General features: G+C 43.3%; 1 long non-coding RNA gene across 2 annotated transcripts in view; it reads right to left on the bottom strand.

Moving 5' to 3' along the window:
* LOC135114546 (uncharacterized) overlaps positions 1-20,000 on the bottom strand; it is a 149,457-nt gene that overhangs the window by 22,781 nt on the left and 106,676 nt on the right. For both annotated transcript variants that reach the window (XR_010275536.1, XR_010275537.1), the window contains exon 3: positions 18,129-18,237. This is a non-coding gene — a long non-coding RNA (uncharacterized LOC135114546). The remainder of the gene's footprint in view (positions 1-18,128; positions 18,238-20,000) is intronic.

The raw sequence follows: 20,000 nt of genomic DNA, 5'->3' as shown, positions 1-20,000 counted from the left end.
ACTTGTACTAATACTACTACTACTACTACTACCACTACTACTATTGGTACTACTACTATTTGCACTATTACTATTACTACTCCTACTACTATTTGTACTACTACTACTACTACTACTACTACTAGAAAGTTATGGACGAGGGAGAAGAGAGGGGAAGATGACTATTTGTACTACTACTACTACTACTACTACTACTACTACCACCAGAACTACTACTACTACTACTACTAATAATACTACTAATATTTGTACTACTACTACTACTACTACTACTACTACTACCACCAGAACTACTACTACTACTAATAATATTTGTACTACTACTACTACTACTACTACTACTACTACTACTACTACCACCACTATTATTACTACTACTACTACTACTACTACTACTACTACTACTACTACTACCATTACTACTACTACTTCTAACTCTACTACTACTACTAGTAACAATAATAATACAATTTCTAATAATAACAAAGCAACACACCCCACACTCGCACCACTTTCTAGATCGCAACACCTGAGGGAGACGAACTCAAGCCATTATGCTGAATACGACAAAGAAAACAGGTTCCGGTGAAGCGCAAGGAAATATAACAAGGGTCATGAATAGTAGCGAGATTAATCATTTGAACAATATTACTAGCATGTGTGTGTGTGTGTGTGTGTGTGTGTGTGTGTGTGTGTGTGTGTGTGTGTGTGTGTGTGTGTGTGTGTGCTTCAGTGCTTCCATTATCAACATTGGTCGAAACTCACTGGCTTTGTTCCCGCCAGGCATGTTTTCAGGTTAGTCAAAGGCCCACTTGCGTCTGATCTTACAGCACATTCAGGCTACAATTACTGGTCTGTGATGCTCGGCGTATTGTTCGGCTCGCTCATGTCCATTCAGGCCATTATGAGAGACTTCTGACCCCGTCCACTTCACACAACTGAGGCGCAGGAAGCAACTTTAGTTTAATAAGGAAAAAGATGGTATGGTGTTCTAGTTTATTGCCATAGACGAAGAGAAACGGGGATAATAAATTCTAGGGAGGTTATCACCGTAGACAAAAAAAAAAAAAAATTGGTAGAAAGTTCCAGGGACAATTCTTCTTTTACTTCTCCTTCTTCTACTTTTACTTCTTCTTCTTCTTCTTCTTCTTCTTCTTCTTCTTCTTCTTCTTCTTCTTCTTCTTCTTTTTCTTCTGCTACAGTTGTAGTAAAAATGAAGTGTAACAGGTCTTATAGTAATTCTCCTCATGATGTTTCTTCTTCCTCTTCTTTTCTTTTTCATCTTCCTCATCAACTTCATCATCATCATCTTCTCACTCCTTCTCCATCACCACCTCCTCCTCTTGCTCCTCCTCCATCACCACCACCACCATCCCCACCACCACTACCACCTCCTGCTCCTGCTCCTCGCGCCATAACCCCGGCATCAGTAAGTCGCCCAGGCCACATAAGCGTCAACTCCCGCCAACACTGTGTATGTCAAGCGCGCGCTGACAACCCGGCCCGATGCCATTACCGACTTCACCGACCCATAAGTTATCGCCAATTAGCAGGTGAGATGCTGACGCGCGAGGCTGCCTGGCCCCTGCGGACGACGGAGGAAGGTGCGACGCTGACGGGAGGAAGGGTGAGGAGGGGAAGGGATAAAGGATTGAGAGACGAGAGGACGGAGGATAGAAGGGTGTGCACAGAAGGGGAGAGAAGTGACAGGGTGGAGTGAGACGCGTTTCAAAGTGATTACAATAGCGTGCACACGTGTACACACACACACACACACACACACACACACACACACACACACACACACACACACACACACGGTGCTCCAGATCATTATGCAGCGACACTGAGAGCAGAGTCGCCCTGTATTATTCATGATCATTCGCTCAAACCACTAATCTCGGGGAACCTAGCGAGAGATCTTCCCTCTAATTCCCTCCCCACCCTCCTCCTCCTCCTCCTCCTCCTCCTCCTCCTCCTCCTCCTCCTTCACCTGCTCCTCCTCTTTCATCACTCTCCACCACCACCTCAAGTCCTCTCCCTCACGGTCTCTCAACTCGTTCTCCACATGACTGGACTTATTGCCTACTTGAATCCAGTCAGTGATGTCTGCCTGACTGGCTCTCTCTCTCTCTCTCTCTCTCTCTCTCTCTCTCTCTCTCTCTCTCTCTCTCTCTCTCTCTCTCTCTCTCTCTCTCTCTCTCTCTCTCTCTCTCTCTCTCTCTCTCTCTCTCTCTCTCTCTCTCTCTCTCTCTCTCTAATCAAGCTACTTATCTTTCTGTCTTTATTTGCATTTTTTGTCATCACACGTCATTACATAAACAACACACACACACACACACACACACACACACACACACACACACAGATATGACTGGGCATACACCAAAATTTGTAACACCGTGGATATCAGACAATTCGGAAATATTAAAGCCACCTCCACCTCACATTACCTGACCAGCTTCCTTGAATTCATCCGCAGCCACCTGGACAAGCGAAACACCTCTCTAGCTGTTGCTTTTGTGGACTTCAAAAAAGCCTTTGATCTTGTTGATCACACTGTTGTCATCAGCAAGGCAGTAAGTCTGGGTCTCCCTCCTAATCTGATAGCGTGGCTAGCCGACTTCCTCACAGGGAGACGTCAGGCCGTTCGCTATCAGGGCTCTGTCTCTAATTTCCAACAGCTGACATGTGGAGTCCCCCAGGGGACCAAGATGGGTCCTCTATGCTTCCTCCTCCTCATCAACGACGCCCTCACTGACACACCCCATCGCTGGAAGTATGTGGACGGCTGCACCGTGGGCGTCCCAGTTTCCACCAAGAACCCGGACTACTCGCCACTGCAAGCAATTCTGGAGCGACTGCAGACGTGGACGGAGGAGAGCAGGATGACCATCAACCACAGCAAAACTGTGGTGATGCATTTCTGTACCTCCTCTGTACCATTGCCCCCTCCCCGGCTCACAGTGGGCCCTCACCCCCTCCAGGTGGTCCAATGTGCCAAGCTTCTCGGAGTCACGGTGGACGACCAGCTGACCTGGAAGCAGCATGTCGCCAGCACCGTGAGATCAGCTACCTACAGGCTGTACATGCTGCGCAGACTCAGGTCGCTGGGGACGCCGACAGATGAGTTAAGGGGGGTGTACCTTACCTTCATCCTCCCCAAACTCATGTACGCCTCCCCAGCGTGGTCCTCCTCCCTCACACACACTCAACAGCTACAGCTAGAGAGTGTGCAGAAAAGGGCGTGCAGGGTCATCCTTGGCCCTGCATACACCACCTATGAAGAAGCCCTGACCACCCTGAGTCTGTCCAGAATATCCACCAGGCACCGAGAGGCTCTGGAGAAGTTTGGGAGGGGACTACTGCATCATCCACGTCTCAGAAACATGCTGCCGCCCGACGCGCCTCGCCCGGTCCGTGCCACCAGACACCACAACAAAATAACGCCCCTGAAGGCGCCGCGCACGGACCGGTACAGACTCAGTGCGATTCCCACCATGGTGCGAGCCATCAATCAATAGTATTTCCCTCCTAGATTAGACTTACCTTTAGGATTAATGTTAAGTTTTTCCCCATCCCCTATGTACATTTTCAGTTTGTCAACTGCCTAAATAATAAACCGTTTATTATTATTATTATTATTATTATTATTATTATAGACAGGCAAACATACATACATACATACAGACAGACAGACACACACACACACACACACACACACACACACACACACACACACACACACACACACACACACACACAGTTAGTTTGTATGCATATCTGGTTGTTGTCGTGAGTGAAATAACGAAAGAATCCTCAAAATCCTATTGCTCCTCCTCCTCCTCCTTCTCCTCCTCCTCCTCCTCCTCCTCCTCCTCCTCCTCCTCCTCCTCCTCCTCCTCCTCCTACCACCTATCACCTATCAAGATTCCCCGCACACTATTCAACCATTCACTCGCCTCTCAATTTCTCTTCACCAATTTCCATCACTCTGTCCATCTCTATCCAATACCCATCCAGCTCACCTTTCCATCTCGCGCAGGTGAGGTAAACCAATCAACACAAGTTTAAGGTATAAATCCAGGTGAGACAGAGAGAGAGAGAGAGAGAGAGAGAGAGAGAGAGAGAGAGAGAGAGAGAGAGAGAGAGAGAGAGAGAGAGAGAGAGAGAGAGAGAGAGAGAGAGAGAGAGAGAATAACCAATTAGCGAGATATATAACGTAATGGAATACAGACAAGAACAAAATATGCAGGAATAGTAAATAGAGCAGAGAGAGAGAGAGAGAGAGAGAGAGAGAGAGAGAGAGAGAGAGAGAGAGAGAGAGAGAGAGAGAGAGAGAGAGGCGTGAGGAAGCGAGTCACCTGCAGGCAATCCTAACACTCTGGCCTATATTGAAGTGGAACACACCCACCAACGGGAATATGGGGAGGAGGAGGAGGAGGAGGAGGCGACAAGAGCAACACAAGGCTGGATGAGGATTTGTTTACATGACGCAGGAGAGGTAAAACACACACACACACACACACACACACACACACACACACACACACACACACAACAAGAGTGGTAATGAAGATGTGTTGATAGATGAGGGAGCTGATTAACTGCTCTCTCTCTCTCTCTCTCTCTCTCTCTCTGATGGATGTGTGTGTGTGTGTGTGTGTGTGTGTGTGTGTGTGTGTGTGTGTGTGTGTGTGTGTGTGTGTGTGTGTGTGTGTGTGTGTGTGTGTGTGTGTTGTCACGATCCCAGTTATTTTTCCAAGAAAGTGGACGTTACATTGATCCCAGAAAGTTTTAAAGGTCTGGATTTTTACAGGCCTCGAATACCTACCCGACCTATCCGAAATCGCCAGCTGTTAACCCTCTCACAAAACCCTTACCTTGGCACAGCACGCCAGAAATCACTTTAATACCAGATCAATGTTGGAGTAGAAAACACAATTATTCTATACAGTAACATGATATATCAATAATAATGTTAACTCACAAACAATCTGAGGTAGTACACATTTAAAGAAAATTTGAGAATAAATTTCTACCCTAGACCAACACAGGGTAAATCCTACATTCAATCATCATAGATTCCCCCTTTTACTGAGGCTCTTATATCGCCTCCCTTATTGCTCAAAAGTTATACACATCAATATATGACATTCCCGTCACTTCACAAAGCACTAAAACCCTTTTATTCTTTCACAGGCCACTGAAATATTTTCCTCAGCTGCGGGAATTTCCCTAAACGCCGTCACTGCGTCAACAAATAACAATTCCCGTATTTTACCTCCTCAAACCTCACAAGACATCACCACCATCACCATCAATCACCTATAACACCATAACACCATCCCCAAATACACCAATAATACCACACCACCACCACAACCCCAACCACAAAATGGCTGCCTCTTAGCACCGACGATGACCCCTCAGCGTTACAACTCATCAACCAAATTTCAGCGAACAAGAGCTCTTGATACCACAAAAGACTCACCAACCTGATCCTGGATATCAGGGTTATACCACCACATCACTAACATCTCCACACACACACTCCATCACCACACCACACCCGAATTTATCCCCTGAGAACGCCACCCTTTCAATCCCTTCAGGGCATCGAGGCGCTCCGTCTCAAGAATTTGCGGACTCAATACGAAAACCAAACACATATCGTCCCTCGCCCCAACACATTCCACCTCAAATACACCCTTTCTCTTACATATACATACATATAAAGAACTTAAATTATGAAGAGAATAATACTATATGATGTATAAAATGAGTAAATAAACCTTATACTAATAACTAAGAATAAAGATAAGTTTAGAAGGAAAACGAACACGGGGGACACTAAGAAAACGTGTTCCTTTTCAGGGTAAACTCGGCCAATAACATGTGAGAGAGAGAGAGAGAGAGAGAGAGAGAGAGAGAGAGAGAGAGAGAGAGAGAGAGAGAGAGAGAGAGAGAGAGAGAGAGAGAGAGAGAGAGAGAGAGAGAGAGAGAGAGAGAGAGAGAGAGAGAGAGAGAGTGAGTCTGTGTGTGTGTGTGTGTGTCAGAATTCAACAAGCGTGTATTTTGATCTCTCGATAAATAATGTGTAGCATTTTTTTCTTTTATCATTGTAACATTTGTTTTTTAACTGCAAACTCTCTCTTACCCACACACACACACACACACACACACACACACACACACACACACACACACACACACACACACACCCAAACACACACACACACCCACGTCCATCTCTCCCTCTTCCGTATGTGTGTGTGTGTGTGTGTGTACCTGGAACCCTGCGCAGGGAGTTTTACGTTCCAGCGAGATATGAAGGAAGGCGCCTTTATTTCTCTGTATTTCCTTTGTTTATTTTGTCATTTCCCTCTGTTATATTCTTTTATTTTTCTCTCTCTCTCTCTCTCTCTCTCTCTCTCTCTCTCTCTCTCTCTCTCTCTCTCTCTCTCTCTCTTGTATACCAGTTTATACTTGCTTCTTTTGCTTTTGTTGTTTTTTTATAATAAAATAATAATAATAATAATAATAATAATAATAATAATAATAATAATAATAATATTATTATTATTATTATTATTATTATTATTGGTATTATGATTAACAGTATTATCGTTATTATTATTATTATTATTATTATTATTATTATTATTATTATTATTATTATTATTATTATTTATTTTTTATTATCACCGTCATCATTATTGGTATTTATTAACATTAATATTAATATTAATATTATTATTATTAATATTATTATCATTATTATTAGGTATTATTATTATTGTTATTATTATTATTATTATTATTATTATTATTATTATTATTATTATCATTATTATTATTATCATTATTACTATTATTATTATCGTTACTGTTGTTGTTGTTGTTATTTCCTTCATTAATACTATTGCTCCCACAAGAACAACAACAAACAGCAACTACAACTACTACTACTACTACTACTACTACTACTACAATCAAAACTACTGCTGTTATTTTTACTACTACTACTACTACTACTACTACTACTGCTGCTACTAGTACGCTTACTACTACTGCCTCTGCTACTACTGTTAATAGTGTTGTGAGTATTACGTATTTTATGCACTTTGTTTATTGGATTATGTTTGTTTCATATAATTATTAGAAAAGTCTGTTGTAATGATCCGTGAACATTTTTTTCCTCTGCACGTTTATTTTGAAATGTTTTGTTTCCTCACCAAGAACTGCTTTCTTTCAAAGTCCACACAGATGATTAGTAAGGTTCTCATGAGTGGTAACGTAGAATTCATGTTAGATGTTCATAAGGATCAAGAAAGCCTTCTTATAAATCCAAACTGACTTCTATTACATCTTGATAAACAATCACTATTCCGGTTCAACTCGTGAAAAACGTTGCTGAAAACTCCAAATACCTTTTATCAAATTCTCTGAAGCTATATTCTTGGAAGCCCCTAGTAACTTCCTTCACATCCTGTTAAATTTTTTGCTATCCTTTCAAAACAATCTCTAGAATCATGAAAGCACCCTTGAAAACCCAAATAAATTCCTTTATACGCTGTTAAACTATCACCATCCTTGCTAAATTACAACAAGGATAATGAAAACCCCCTTGAAAACTTTAACAACGCCCACTGTACCCTATCAAATTATTACGATACTTTTTTAAATTATCACAAAAAAAAACATGAAAACATTTCTGAAAACCTCTATAATTTCCACTGCGGCCAAGGAGAAGTGGTCGAGTAAGGCGTGGAAGTGCTTGGGAATGGTATCTTTGGGTCACCAGCACATTGTGGCACACTATATTGCCCCTGGAGGAATATTGCCGCCACACGAGTATCTCCTGCGTGTGGTAATGGGCGGCTGAGAGGGAAGGAGAGAGATAACTGGAAACCCCTCTGCATCTCTGTCTCCACTACAATATGAGATGTTTTGACCCTGCTGGCACCCTTTTAGTGGAATCTCAGCTTGGTACATAGATGGATGGATAGACTACTACTGCTGCTGCTGCTACTACTACTACTATTACTAATGCTTCTACTACTATCACCACAACAACAACAACATTAACAATAAGAAATACTACTACTATAGCTACAAATTCCACAAACTATTACTATTACTACTACTATTATCACTACTATTGCTATTACTATTACTACTACTACTACTACTACTACTACTATTACTGCTAACAACAGCAACAACAATAACAACAACAACTTTTACTACTATAGTTACAACTTCCACATACTACCATTACTACTATTACTAACAACAACAGCAACAACAACAACAACGATAACAATAACAACACACCCATCAACTCATTAATTTACCCACCTTCCCACCTATCCACCTCCCCTTCCCTCCACGCACGCATACACCACCCCTACCCTCACCTCACCCCTCCCCTCCCCAGCACCAGGAGCAGTTGCGGTCGTTACCTTAATGGCACACAAAGGAAGGGTAGCAAAGAGGTTCCGGTGAAAAATACGGCGCTAGATGTCTCATTTTACATGTAAGGGAAGACCAGGTATATCTCGCCTTTCTCCTTCTTCTCCTGCTTCTGCTGCTGCTCTTCCTCCTTCTCTCTCTTCGTCCTCCTCCTCCTGTAAAATTTTTCCCCTCTTTTCCCCTCTTTCTCATTTGCTCCGCTTCTCCTATATCACAGAGTGCTCTCAAATGTAAGCAAAGTGAAGGCATCTATTGTACGGCTGAATGAAGGAGGCTGCGTGGATGGGCTGGGAGGCGCCTTGGGAGACGAGGGGAAGGCGCTGTATGGAAGCCAAGGAGCGGAGGGATCGAGGTGTATGGATGAGGAAGGGCTGGAGGGAACGGAGCCGTGTCAGAAGGGAAGGAATGGAGGGAAGGGCGGAGGGAAAGAGGTGAGAGAAAGGCGTAGATTCTTAAGTAGCTGGGAGAACAATTGTTGAGAGAGAGAGAGAGAGAGAGAGAGAGAGAGAGAGAGAGAGAGAGAGAGAGAGAGAGAGAGAGAGAGAGAGAGAGAGAGAGAGAGAGAGAGAGAGAGAGAGAGAGAGAGAGAGAGAGAGAGAGAGAGAGAGAGAGAGAACCATACAAGATAGAAACAAACAAATAAACAAAACAAAAAACAAAACAGGGACAGAAAGGAGAGAAAAAATAAGATAAGAAAAAAAAATGCACGGGACAAACAGCCACCACAAAACACTCCCTGCTGAGATAACACACTGAAGTACTGCTCCTCCTCCTCCTGAATAGCGGCCTGACCACGACTAACAAGTGCCCAGTTCCATTTTTCCGAAGTCAATGGGAGAATATACACTTGCCTGTGAAGACGCTCGGTTGTAACTCCTAAGTTAGCCAAAGGTTATTCGTGGAAATGCTCTCAGTCTTAAACTTAATCACACCTAACCCAACTTAACTTAGCCTGAATCTGTCTAACGTGTTCAAGAGTGATGGGCACCTACTCTTCTTGACTTCGGAAATATGCTGCCGGGCCATCAGATCAGAGAGGAGTCACGAGCACAACGCATTAGCAGCACTGCCTCAGATTCGGACATAAACATCTTGTGCTTTCACAGGAACGAAGAATACTTTCAAAGGGCTATATATACAAGGAAACACGCGATAACAGGTACCAGAGGACTTACAGGTATGATTTTTTTTTTTTTGTGTGTGTAATTTTTTTTTAATGTGTAACAGAATACAAGTTAAAGTATCTCTAGAATCATGGATACCCTTGACAACCCTAACAACTTCCACTATAGCCTGATAAAAGCAGTGGAAATGCAATAAGATGGCGAAATGTTTAACAGCGTTGAGCCTCACACAGGACGGGAAGCAGGAAGAAGGAAAGGTGAGACGGTGAGCAGGAAAAAGGAGAGGTGAGGCGGGAAACCAACAACCAAGCAAGGAAAGAAGGAGGGAAAGAAGAAAGGAAGAATGCAAGAGGAGTTACCACAGGAGAAATAAAATATGAACGACAATGCTGTTAAGAAAAAAAAAAACAATGCTCCCTGAAGAAAAATAAAGGTTGCCACAGGGAGTAAGAAAAGGAGGAAAAACACAAAAGTAAGCAACATAATTACATACAATTCCATAGAAAAACCAAACAGCAACAGACCTTTAGCTCCTTGCAAGGCTGTTTGGTAACTACTTCTGCCTACTCCATGAACGGATAAAACGGAAAATTACAGAGGAAACAGAGAGAGGGAGAGAAAAAGGAATAAGAACATAAGAACATAAGAAATAAGGGAAGCTGCAAGAAGCGACCAGGCTTACACGTGGCAGTCCCTGTATGAAACACACCTACCTATTTCCATCTGCTATCCCCATCCATAAACTTGTCTAATCTTCTCTTAAAGCTCTCTAGTGTCCTAGCACTAACTACATGATTACTGAGTCCGTTCCACTCATCTACCACTCTATTTTAGAACCAATTTTTTCCTATCTCCTTCCTAAACCTAAATTTTTCAAGCTTGAACCCATTATTTCTTGTTCTACCCTGGTTGCTGATCCTAAGGAGATGACATAGGGAGATAGAAAATTGGAGACGTTAATAGTGAAAAAAAGGGAATGAGATCAAATGTAAAGGGAAAAATGAAAACCAAATGAATAAAAAGGCTCATGAAGAAAATAAGAGAGGGGAAGAGGGAGAGAGCGAGGGTAGAAATAAACGGAGGAGAAAGGAAAAGAGACACTGAAAAGGAAGTGGGAGAGGGGAATGAGAGGAAAACAGAGAGGAAAAGAGAAAGAAAGGAAAGAAAAGAAAAATGGAAGGAGGAGTGCGGTGAGGGAGGGAAAAGGGAGGAAAGGAGAGATAAAAGAAAGGAAGGAGAGGGAGGAAAGGGAGAGGGGAGGAAAAGAAGGACAGTGAATAGGCATTATACGAGAGAGAGAGAGAGAGAGAGAGAGAGAGAGAGAGAGAGAGAGAGAGAGAGAGAGAGAGAGAGAGAGAGAGAGAGAGAGAGAGAGAGAGAGAGAGAGAGAGAGAGAGAGAGAGAGAGAGAGAGAGAGAGAGAGAGAGAGAGAGAGAGAGAAACAATTGATCGAGAAGACTGCGGCAGGTGAAGTCATTAGCGGAGGGAAGCAAAGATCCCCTCAGGTAGGAAGGTGTCGACCGTGTGATACCCCTGCTGATACTCCCCCTCCTCCTCCCCTCCTTCCTTCCCTCCCCTGAGACTTGCCTAGACCGAGAAGAGGAGGAGAAAGACGATGAGGAAAATAGAAGCAGAGTGAGGGAGCAGAGGTGGGGAAGGAAAGAGGAGGAGGAGGAGGAAGAGGAGGAGGCGCATTATCATTATTATTATTATTATTATTGGTAGTAGTAGTAGTAGTAGTAGTAGTAGTAGTAGTAGTAGTAGTAGTAGTAGTAGTAATAGTAATAGTAGTAGTAGTAGTAGTAAATAGTAGTAGTAAAGAGAAGGAAAAAGAAGAAAAGAAAAAAAGGAAAAAGAAAAGAAAAAGAAAAACAACAACAACAACAACAAAACAAAACAAAAAAAAAACTGGAGAGACAAAAGAATAAAAAAGAACAAGAATAAGACCAAAGAGAAGACGAAAGAAAACAAAAACAACAACAACAACAACAACAACAACAACAAGACGCAGCATAAGAAAAGTACCTACAATCCAAGACTAAGATTCTCCACAAGAACAGGAAGACAAAACCCAAGACCCAAGACACAAAACACAAGATACAAAACACTAGACAATACCATGAAGAAGGCAAGAGGAGCAGCAGCAGCGGTAGCACCAGGAGAAGGACAAGGAAGGGAAGAGGCAAGAGTAACACGAGGAGGAGATCACCAAAGGAAGGAAACAAGCACCAAAGAAGGAAAAAAAAGGTAATACCAATAAGAAAGGAGAGGGCGGAGACCAACACGAGATTGGGTACGTGGGTGGATAAAAATGCTGCTGAGAGAGAGAGAGAGAGAGAGAGAGAGAGAGAGAGAGAGAGAGAGAGAGAGAGAGAGAGAGAGAGAGAGAGAGAGAGAGAGAGAGAGAGAGAGAGAGAGATAATAGGCATGTCCAAGGGAGAGGGGATAAAGAAAGACAAATAGACAGTCAAAACAAGGGGCGAAGAGAGAAAGAGGGAGAAGAGAAGGATGGGAGAACACAGATGAGTAAACAAAGGAAGAAAAGGAGTCCCACGAGATGCAGTGAGAAAAAGAGAGGGAAAAAAAGAAAACATGAATAAATAGGAAAAGGAAGAGGAGTAGCGGGCGAGGAGGTGGATGGGAGGGAGAGAATGAGAGCGAAGGGGGAGAGAGAGGGGAAGAGGGGACAGGGAACGAGAGTGAAGAGAAGAGGGGAAGTGAGGGAGGGAAAGGTACAATGCCCTTCAACATTTCAAAGGCTAATTTTCCGGGGTGAAAATCATCTTGTTAAAGAAAAAAAAAAAAAAGAAAAAGGTGGATGGAAATACGAAAGTAAAGCGTAAAACATAATCTTCCTTTACTCTACGTACACTCGTCATGGATTCTTAAAAGCTGTGGAGGTGAATACCAAGAACCTTTTTTTTTTTTTCGCTTTTGAAGACTCACAGTAAATGTAATGAAAATAATAATTAATAATAAAAAATGGAATAAAATAATCTTGCTTTTAAACACACCTTCTATTTTTGTAGCTACAGAAGTGAACAGTAATACATTTTTTTTCTCTCTACAGAGGTTATAAGAAATCTGTAACCTTTAAAATTACAGATCACACAGTTAATTAAGAGGTAACGTGCAATGTAATACAGATTACCTAACGAAACAGCAGCCGGAAGGGATACCTGTTGTGTTTATGGCCAAATAATTACAACAGCAAGAACTTTTCACCTTATAAGAGTCATAATAAATCCATTACCATTAATAACAACCATAAATAATACAGCTGATTATGGGGGTAATGTGCATTGTATTACAACGCCGCCAACAAAAACAACAACTGGAACGGATAATTGTCCAGTGTTTATGTGAAAATAATTACAATGAAACGGCGCTTGTAGTTTTAATGCAGCAAGCAATTATTACCTTGCCGCTCACCTGTCAGGGCCAGCGGGGAGGCGAGGGCAGGCGGGCTGTAATCTCCTGCAGCCGCTGTTATCTGCTGCAGTCGTGTGTGCAGGCCAAAGGGGACGCGGGCCACCCCAGGAGACGCAGGGCACCACGCGGGATTATCAATGCTTCGCTGGCTAATAATGAATGCCATAAATTATCTGGCCCGTCGTAATAAAAAAATGTTTGAATATATTTCCGATATTTTTTCGCGGATAATGCAAGTTGTCTGCTGCGAGAGATTATCAGTGATACGCTTCGTGCTTATTGCTCTAATTTTCACCCGTGTTACGTTTCTGTAGCGCTGTTGCGTTATATTGACTTTTTTCTATCTTTTCTTCTTTTCGCCGGAGTGTTTTGACGCTTCCCCGCTGCATACCGGTGTGGAATTCCAGGCCGTGGTAGTGTTACAAGCGAGGCCAGTGAACCCGCCCACAGTTGAGGAAGGCTGGCACGTGTGCAGCCTCTGATGTAAACCCAAGTAATATTATAGGCCTCTGTATGGTTTAGGAGTGCAGGCCAACATAGAGGCTGGCGTGCAGACTAACTTGTATGCTAACTCAGATCTCTAGGCGAAGGCAGTGTTAGCACACAGAAAAGGCCTGCACCTGTATCCTTTACTGTACTGAAAAGTAGTAGAAAAGTATTCGGTGGAGGGCCTGAACAGTCTGTAGGCTGAGATAATTAACAATTAACGCTGTAGTCTGAAACATTGTTGGAATCCGCTGGAAAAAGGCCAAAAAAAGGATGCAGGTTAGCCGGGGAGGAGCGGTACAGAACAGGTCAGGTCAGGACACTTAATTCTATCGCGCAAAACAGCAGCTCGAGTCTCTTCAGTGAGGCGGTGCTCCACTCCGCTGTTTCTTGCCACATATTTTCACGCCAGATGCATTTTTCGGAAAGTTCCAATTAATTAATTCACTGGTTGGTGGTGTTGTTAGCACACACACACACACACACACACACACACACACACACACACACACACACACACACACACACACAGCCGAGGAAGGGAGCGTGCATATTTACCAGGCTTCCCGTGCCCCGATGTGCTGCTTCCCATGATGCAACTCAACTCATACATTCCCTGCCATCGATTAAATTGCATTGCTCATTTACCCAGACTCCTCTCTCTCTCTCTCTCTCTCTCTCTCTCTCTCTCTCTCTCTCTCTCTCTCTCTCTCTGCTTTATTCTCCGCTTCCTCTCTTGAGCTGCTCTCCTACCTACCCTTTAGCTTCCTCCTCCTCCTCCTCCTCCTCCTCCTCCTCCTCTTCCCAGCCCTTCTAACTCCTCACCCTAAAGAGTGTGAGTGTTCTAGGAGGGCGGGAGAGATGGAGAGATGGAAGTAGGAAAAAAAAGAGTGCGATATGGAGAAGAAGGGACGGGTGGAGGAGGGCGGGGTAGGGTGTAGTGCGTGCCCACGGCGGAGTCACCCACCACCACCACCACCACCACCACCACCACCGTAGCCGCTCCCGCCGCCGTCGTGCCCTGGGGGAGGAGTCTCTCTCCCTGGACGGATGGATGGGACACTCAGGACCCCCATTAAGGGAGATACAACACATTATCCCCCTGGCCGGCCGTGTTATGGGTGGTAGCCGCGCATGTGGAGAGCTGACCCAGGCCGCGCCGTATTGACTCGCCCGGCTGCTGCTGCTGCTACTACTGCTGCTGCTCCTCCTCTTCCTCCTCTTCCTCCTCCTCCTCCTCCTCCTCCTCCTCCTCCTCCTGCTCCTTCTGCTGCTGCTCCTCCAGCATCCACCTGCCTCCACCTCCACTTCTCCGCCTGTATCTCTGTCTCCTCCACGGTAGTCATCTCCCATCATTGCTTAGACCGTGGCGTGTCATCTCCATCCTGCCCTTCAGTCCTCCGCCTATCATGTGTGTCCTTCACCCTCCTCCTCCACTTCCTCCTCCTCCTCCTCCATCTCTTCCATCCTCCATTCCGGCTTATCGTCACGCCTGTTATTCCCACCTCCACCACCACCACTAGCACTGCCGCCGCCACCACCACCACAGCCGCCACCACTTGTCTCTCTGACACCTTAGCTATAACGACCTCTACTTTCCCCTCCACCACCTCCAGTTCCACCTTCACCTCCACCACAGTCACCACCACTACCGCCACCACCCATAACCTGCTAGGCGTTACTGTTTCCATCATTACTTCCTCCCCTATCCCCCCCTTCCCCCCAATCTGCCGTGTCATCGTCCTTTCCATCTGTTTCACTTTCCCTCCCTTGCTCTCCACATCGCCACCTGTCTCCACCCTCTCCATCATCATCACCATCATTACCCGTCAACACCATCACTTCCACTACTCCCGTTAAGCGCGTCATCACTATCACCATCATCATCATCATCATCATTATCATCATCATCATCATCATGTCCTCTTGCTCTTCCTTTCGTCCACAAGTAATGCATCATTACCATTATCACTAACCCTTCCTTCCTTCCTTCTTCTTCTTCTTCTTCTTCTTCTTCTTCTTCTTCTTCTTGTTTCTACTCGTCGTCCTTGTCTTGTACCACCACCACCACCACCACGAGCCACCACCACCACCACCACCACGAGCCACCACCACAAACATGCTATTATCGCAGTTGCCTCCTGTATCCTTGACCGCTACCCTCCTCCTCCTCCTCCTCCTCCTCCTCCTCCTCAGTGTCCGCCATTGTTATCACCGCCTGTCACTCTCATTGTCGCCTTGTACTGTCGGCCTCGAGTGGTCTGCCCGGTCGTGATTGCCCAGTTTTGGTCTCTTTCTCGTGTGTGTGTGTGTGTGTGTGTGGTGTGTGTGTGTGTGTGTGTGTCTTCCCTGGACACTTACATGACTGCCTAGCTGCTGTTTTCTCCTCCTCTTCCTCCTCTTCTTCTTCTTCTTCCACTTCTTCCTCCTCCTCCTCCTTCTCCTCCTCATCCTCCTCCTCCTCCTCCTCCTCCTCCTCCTCCTCCTCATCCGCCGCCGCCGCCTCGACCTCTGTCTTTTTTTCTTTCTTTTTTCCTCCCCTCTCTTTATTTCTGGTTCATATTTCCTTTTTTCTCTTTTGCTGCTGCTTCCTTTTCTCTTTTTCTTTTCTTTCTTTCTTTCAGTCTTTACTTAATTCTTTCCTTCCTTCCTTCCTTCATTTTTGCTTTTTTCATCAATTCTCTGCACAGATGCAATTTTTTTTTATCTAGTTTTTAGGTTAATGTATTTTTTTCTAGTTATGTTTGTTGTTGTTGTTGTTGTTGTTGTTGTACTTCTACTTCTCTTCCTCCACATTTTCATGATTTCACTTTTTTTTTTCTCAGTCAGTGTTTGTTTCATTTGCTTGTTTGTTTGTTTTGTCGCCAACTTGTAACGTTTTGTGTGTGTGTGTGTGTGTGTTGGTGTGTTTTATCACTGACCTCTAATTCATTCACACACACACACACACACACACACACACACACACACCCACACACATTCATAAATGCAAATAACTGGAGAAGTTTAATGCCCTTGTCTTGTAGTACACACAAATACACATTAAAAAAAACAAACACACACACACACACACACACACACACACACACACACACACACACACACACACACACACACACACACACACACACTTCACAAACAAACAAACAACAAAAGACCTACACAACATTATAATTATAATCTCTCCCTTGTGAAACGCCTCTCACGGACACACACACACAACACACACACACACACACACACACACACATAGAGCTACCCTCCCTCTCCTCCTTACTCCGACCACCATCTCACCTAGACAGAACACAATAAGCAGGAGGCGCGCACACAACATGTACATACACACAAACACACCAACCGACACGCAGACGGGCAGACAGACAGACACTGGCGGAAGGAAAGTTGGATAATTGGAACATTTTTCTCTTTTTATGAGAGCGACTGATAAATGTTATGAAATTATCAAGTGCTTGGACTGTTTGTTGTTTTGTGATGACGGTGATGATGATCATGATGATGATGATGATACAGTGCTTGTCATTGGTTATATCGAAGAGGAAGAAGAGGAGGAAGAGGATTTTGGGATCAGAGGAAAAGGAAGGGGAAACGAGGGGAAGGAGAGAAGGAATGATGTTAGTGGTGGTGATGGTGGTCGTCATGGTGTGAAGTTCATGGCGATAACGGTTCCGAGATACGATAAAGTTAGCGGCGTCATGTGAGGGCCACGAGTTGGTAATGGCGGTGGTGATAATGATGGTGATGATCATTATGACAACGATGGCGACAACGACCAAAATTACTGCATAATAAAGAGAAAGTCGGCACAGTGCCAAATGGCTCTACGCCTGGCTGTGGCACTGGGTTCAGGGCGACTGGCTGGGGGGAGGGAGGGAGGGGGAAGGGGGAAGGGGATCGCAGGTTAGGTCAGGCAATGAATGCTTCGAACCCCTTCAGTGTCCAGGGTCGCTCTTATGGGCCATTCACGTCAACGTAACAGATTCAGATGGAGGTCACACAGTGGAATCAGGTCACAGTAAATGGTTGGAACACTTTGCCTATTCGGAAGTCTTTGCATGATTCTACTTTTCCATTATTCTGTACCTGAACTATTTCAAGACAGGAGTGTCCGGAGCCGAACTGGACAATCCAAATTAAACGAGTTTTTATCTACACAATTTTGTGGAGCGGAATATATATATATATATATATATATATATTTATATATATATATATAATATATATATATATATTATATATATATATATATATATATATATATATATATATATATATATATATATATATATATATATTTTTTATTTTATTTTTTTTGTAACGTTTTTATGCATTTTTTTTTTCCAGAAGCGTCAAGTAAGTTTTTTTCTATCTTTTTTAATCCTTTATACTTAAAAAAAACCCGTCAGACTATGAGTATTTCTTACATTTACCACAGTTAACTCAGAATAGAATCCATACTACTTTCCCTTCCAGTCTTTCCCACCTTTCTTTAACGAGACTAATGTTCAGAGCAATATGGGGCTCCTAGCAAAGGTTGTATCCATCACAACCATTCCTGATCCAAGTATACAAAAGAAAACGAACACTCACCTTCTCTCCCAGTGATCCGCAGCTCTTCCTGGATTAGAGACCGACGACTTGAATTACATGTCTATTAAACATGCAACGTGGCCTCTGCAACTCACAGACACCTAGGAATCTGAAATATGAAGGAATATCATAATTTTATATTTGTGTTAATTTAGACTGGACTAAGAGAACTACCTATTGTGATACATATGATAATCATATAAAGGACTAAGTAAATTCCCTAAAAATAAATGATGATGAATTTTTTGTATTATTGAACATGAATTTCTTTATTTTTTTTTGTTTTCACCCTTTGTCATGTAAAAAAAAAAAAAAGAGACCGCAAAGACAGTTGATATATGACACTAGAGACAATAAATAGCAAATTTCTACCACCTTTCTCCTTTCCCAGTAAGTAAAAACCGGTAAAATTCGAGTCATGCAAATGCACGTCTCAATGAACTGTGAAACCAGCAACAAGCTTTTCCACACAGTAAAGACAAAAGGAATCTCAAACTTCCATCATAATCTTTCTGTTCCTGTCCAGTCTTTTCAATGCGGGGTATTTCTGTCCCTCAAAAATTACATTGGGTGACACTCTCCATTCTCTTCCTGTTTCTTTGTGGGGGCGGAATTTTAAGCAATCTTTTTTTAACTTGATTTGTTTTCCACCCTTGGCCTGTCTTCTGAAATGTTTAAAAAAGTATATAAAAAGAAAAACAAAAGAGAGAGGTCATCCTTTACTTTTCATTACAGTTTCCGCGGTCCTCCTGTTTCTTTTTGGGAGAAACATTTTACTTTTTACTCTTATTTTTTCAACTCACTTTTTTCCACCCTTGGCTTGTCTTCCTGAAATGTACAAAAAAAAAAAGTAGAGAGAAAAATGAGGGAATAGTCATGTACTTTATTTTTCATTACAATATGTGTGGTGATATTTTCCCGACGATCATTCCTGGGAATTTATAAGCCAGCAGCCCCAAGCCTCTGACATACTCTTTCTACTTTAGCTAAGCATTTTCAGGGCAAGAGAGACGAGAGAGAGAGAGAGAGAGAGAGAGAGAGAGAGAGAGAGAGAGAGAGAGAGAGAGAGAGAGAGAGAGAGAGAGAGAGAGAGAGAGAGAGAGAGAGCATCTTTTCCTTTACGTTACAATTTCGGTCTTGCCTTTCTCCTATTATATTTCTAAAGGAATTCATAAACTGCAAACCCCTCAGCCTCTAACGAAACCTTTCTACTGCCAGAGCGAAGGATAATGCCTTTTACATTTCATTACAATTTTGTTCTTGCACTCCTTCAATTATCCCTCGTTCAGCCTGGAAATGCAACTATTCTTCATCTTATACTGTCAGCGTAGGAGAAGGCAGATGGTACGCGTGTAATGTTCTCCCTAAAGGCTGTGGTTTTAATGTACGTATGTGGTGACTTGCATTTGGTAGAGATGTTCAGTACCTGGGGAGTCTTTTTATGAGATTATTCGTTTTAAGGGTGAGTCTGAGGGTCGTGTGCATGTAACAGGTAAGGGGTCAGTTTCTTGTGTGTGCAGTAGTTTTACACGGAGAATCTGGGACCTTTCACGTCGTTTTATAAGGAAAATCTGGAATCTCGTACTGAGCTCTTATATATGCACCACTTTTATTAGAACGTGGGATCTTGTACAATCAAGGACAAACGTTGAGTAATAAGCCAAACCTTTAATATGTTTAGTTTCGCCCTTAATCTGGAATTCCCTGATCTATTAAAACTATTTGTCTATCTATCTATCTACCAATTGTCATATTTGGTTGGCAGACTGTCAGTAGAAAATTGGACCTTATATTCATGGAAAACGTAAAACACAATGGATGTGAGCGGTGAAGGTTACTCGACTCCTGACTATGATTTCACATGCGGCAGTT

This window comes from Scylla paramamosain, chromosome 2 (assembly GCF_035594125.1).
Source record: "Scylla paramamosain isolate STU-SP2022 chromosome 2, ASM3559412v1, whole genome shotgun sequence".
Lineage (NCBI taxonomy): Eukaryota > Metazoa > Arthropoda > Malacostraca > Decapoda > Portunidae > Scylla > Scylla paramamosain.
This window is presented reverse-complemented; position numbering and strand designations above follow the sequence as displayed.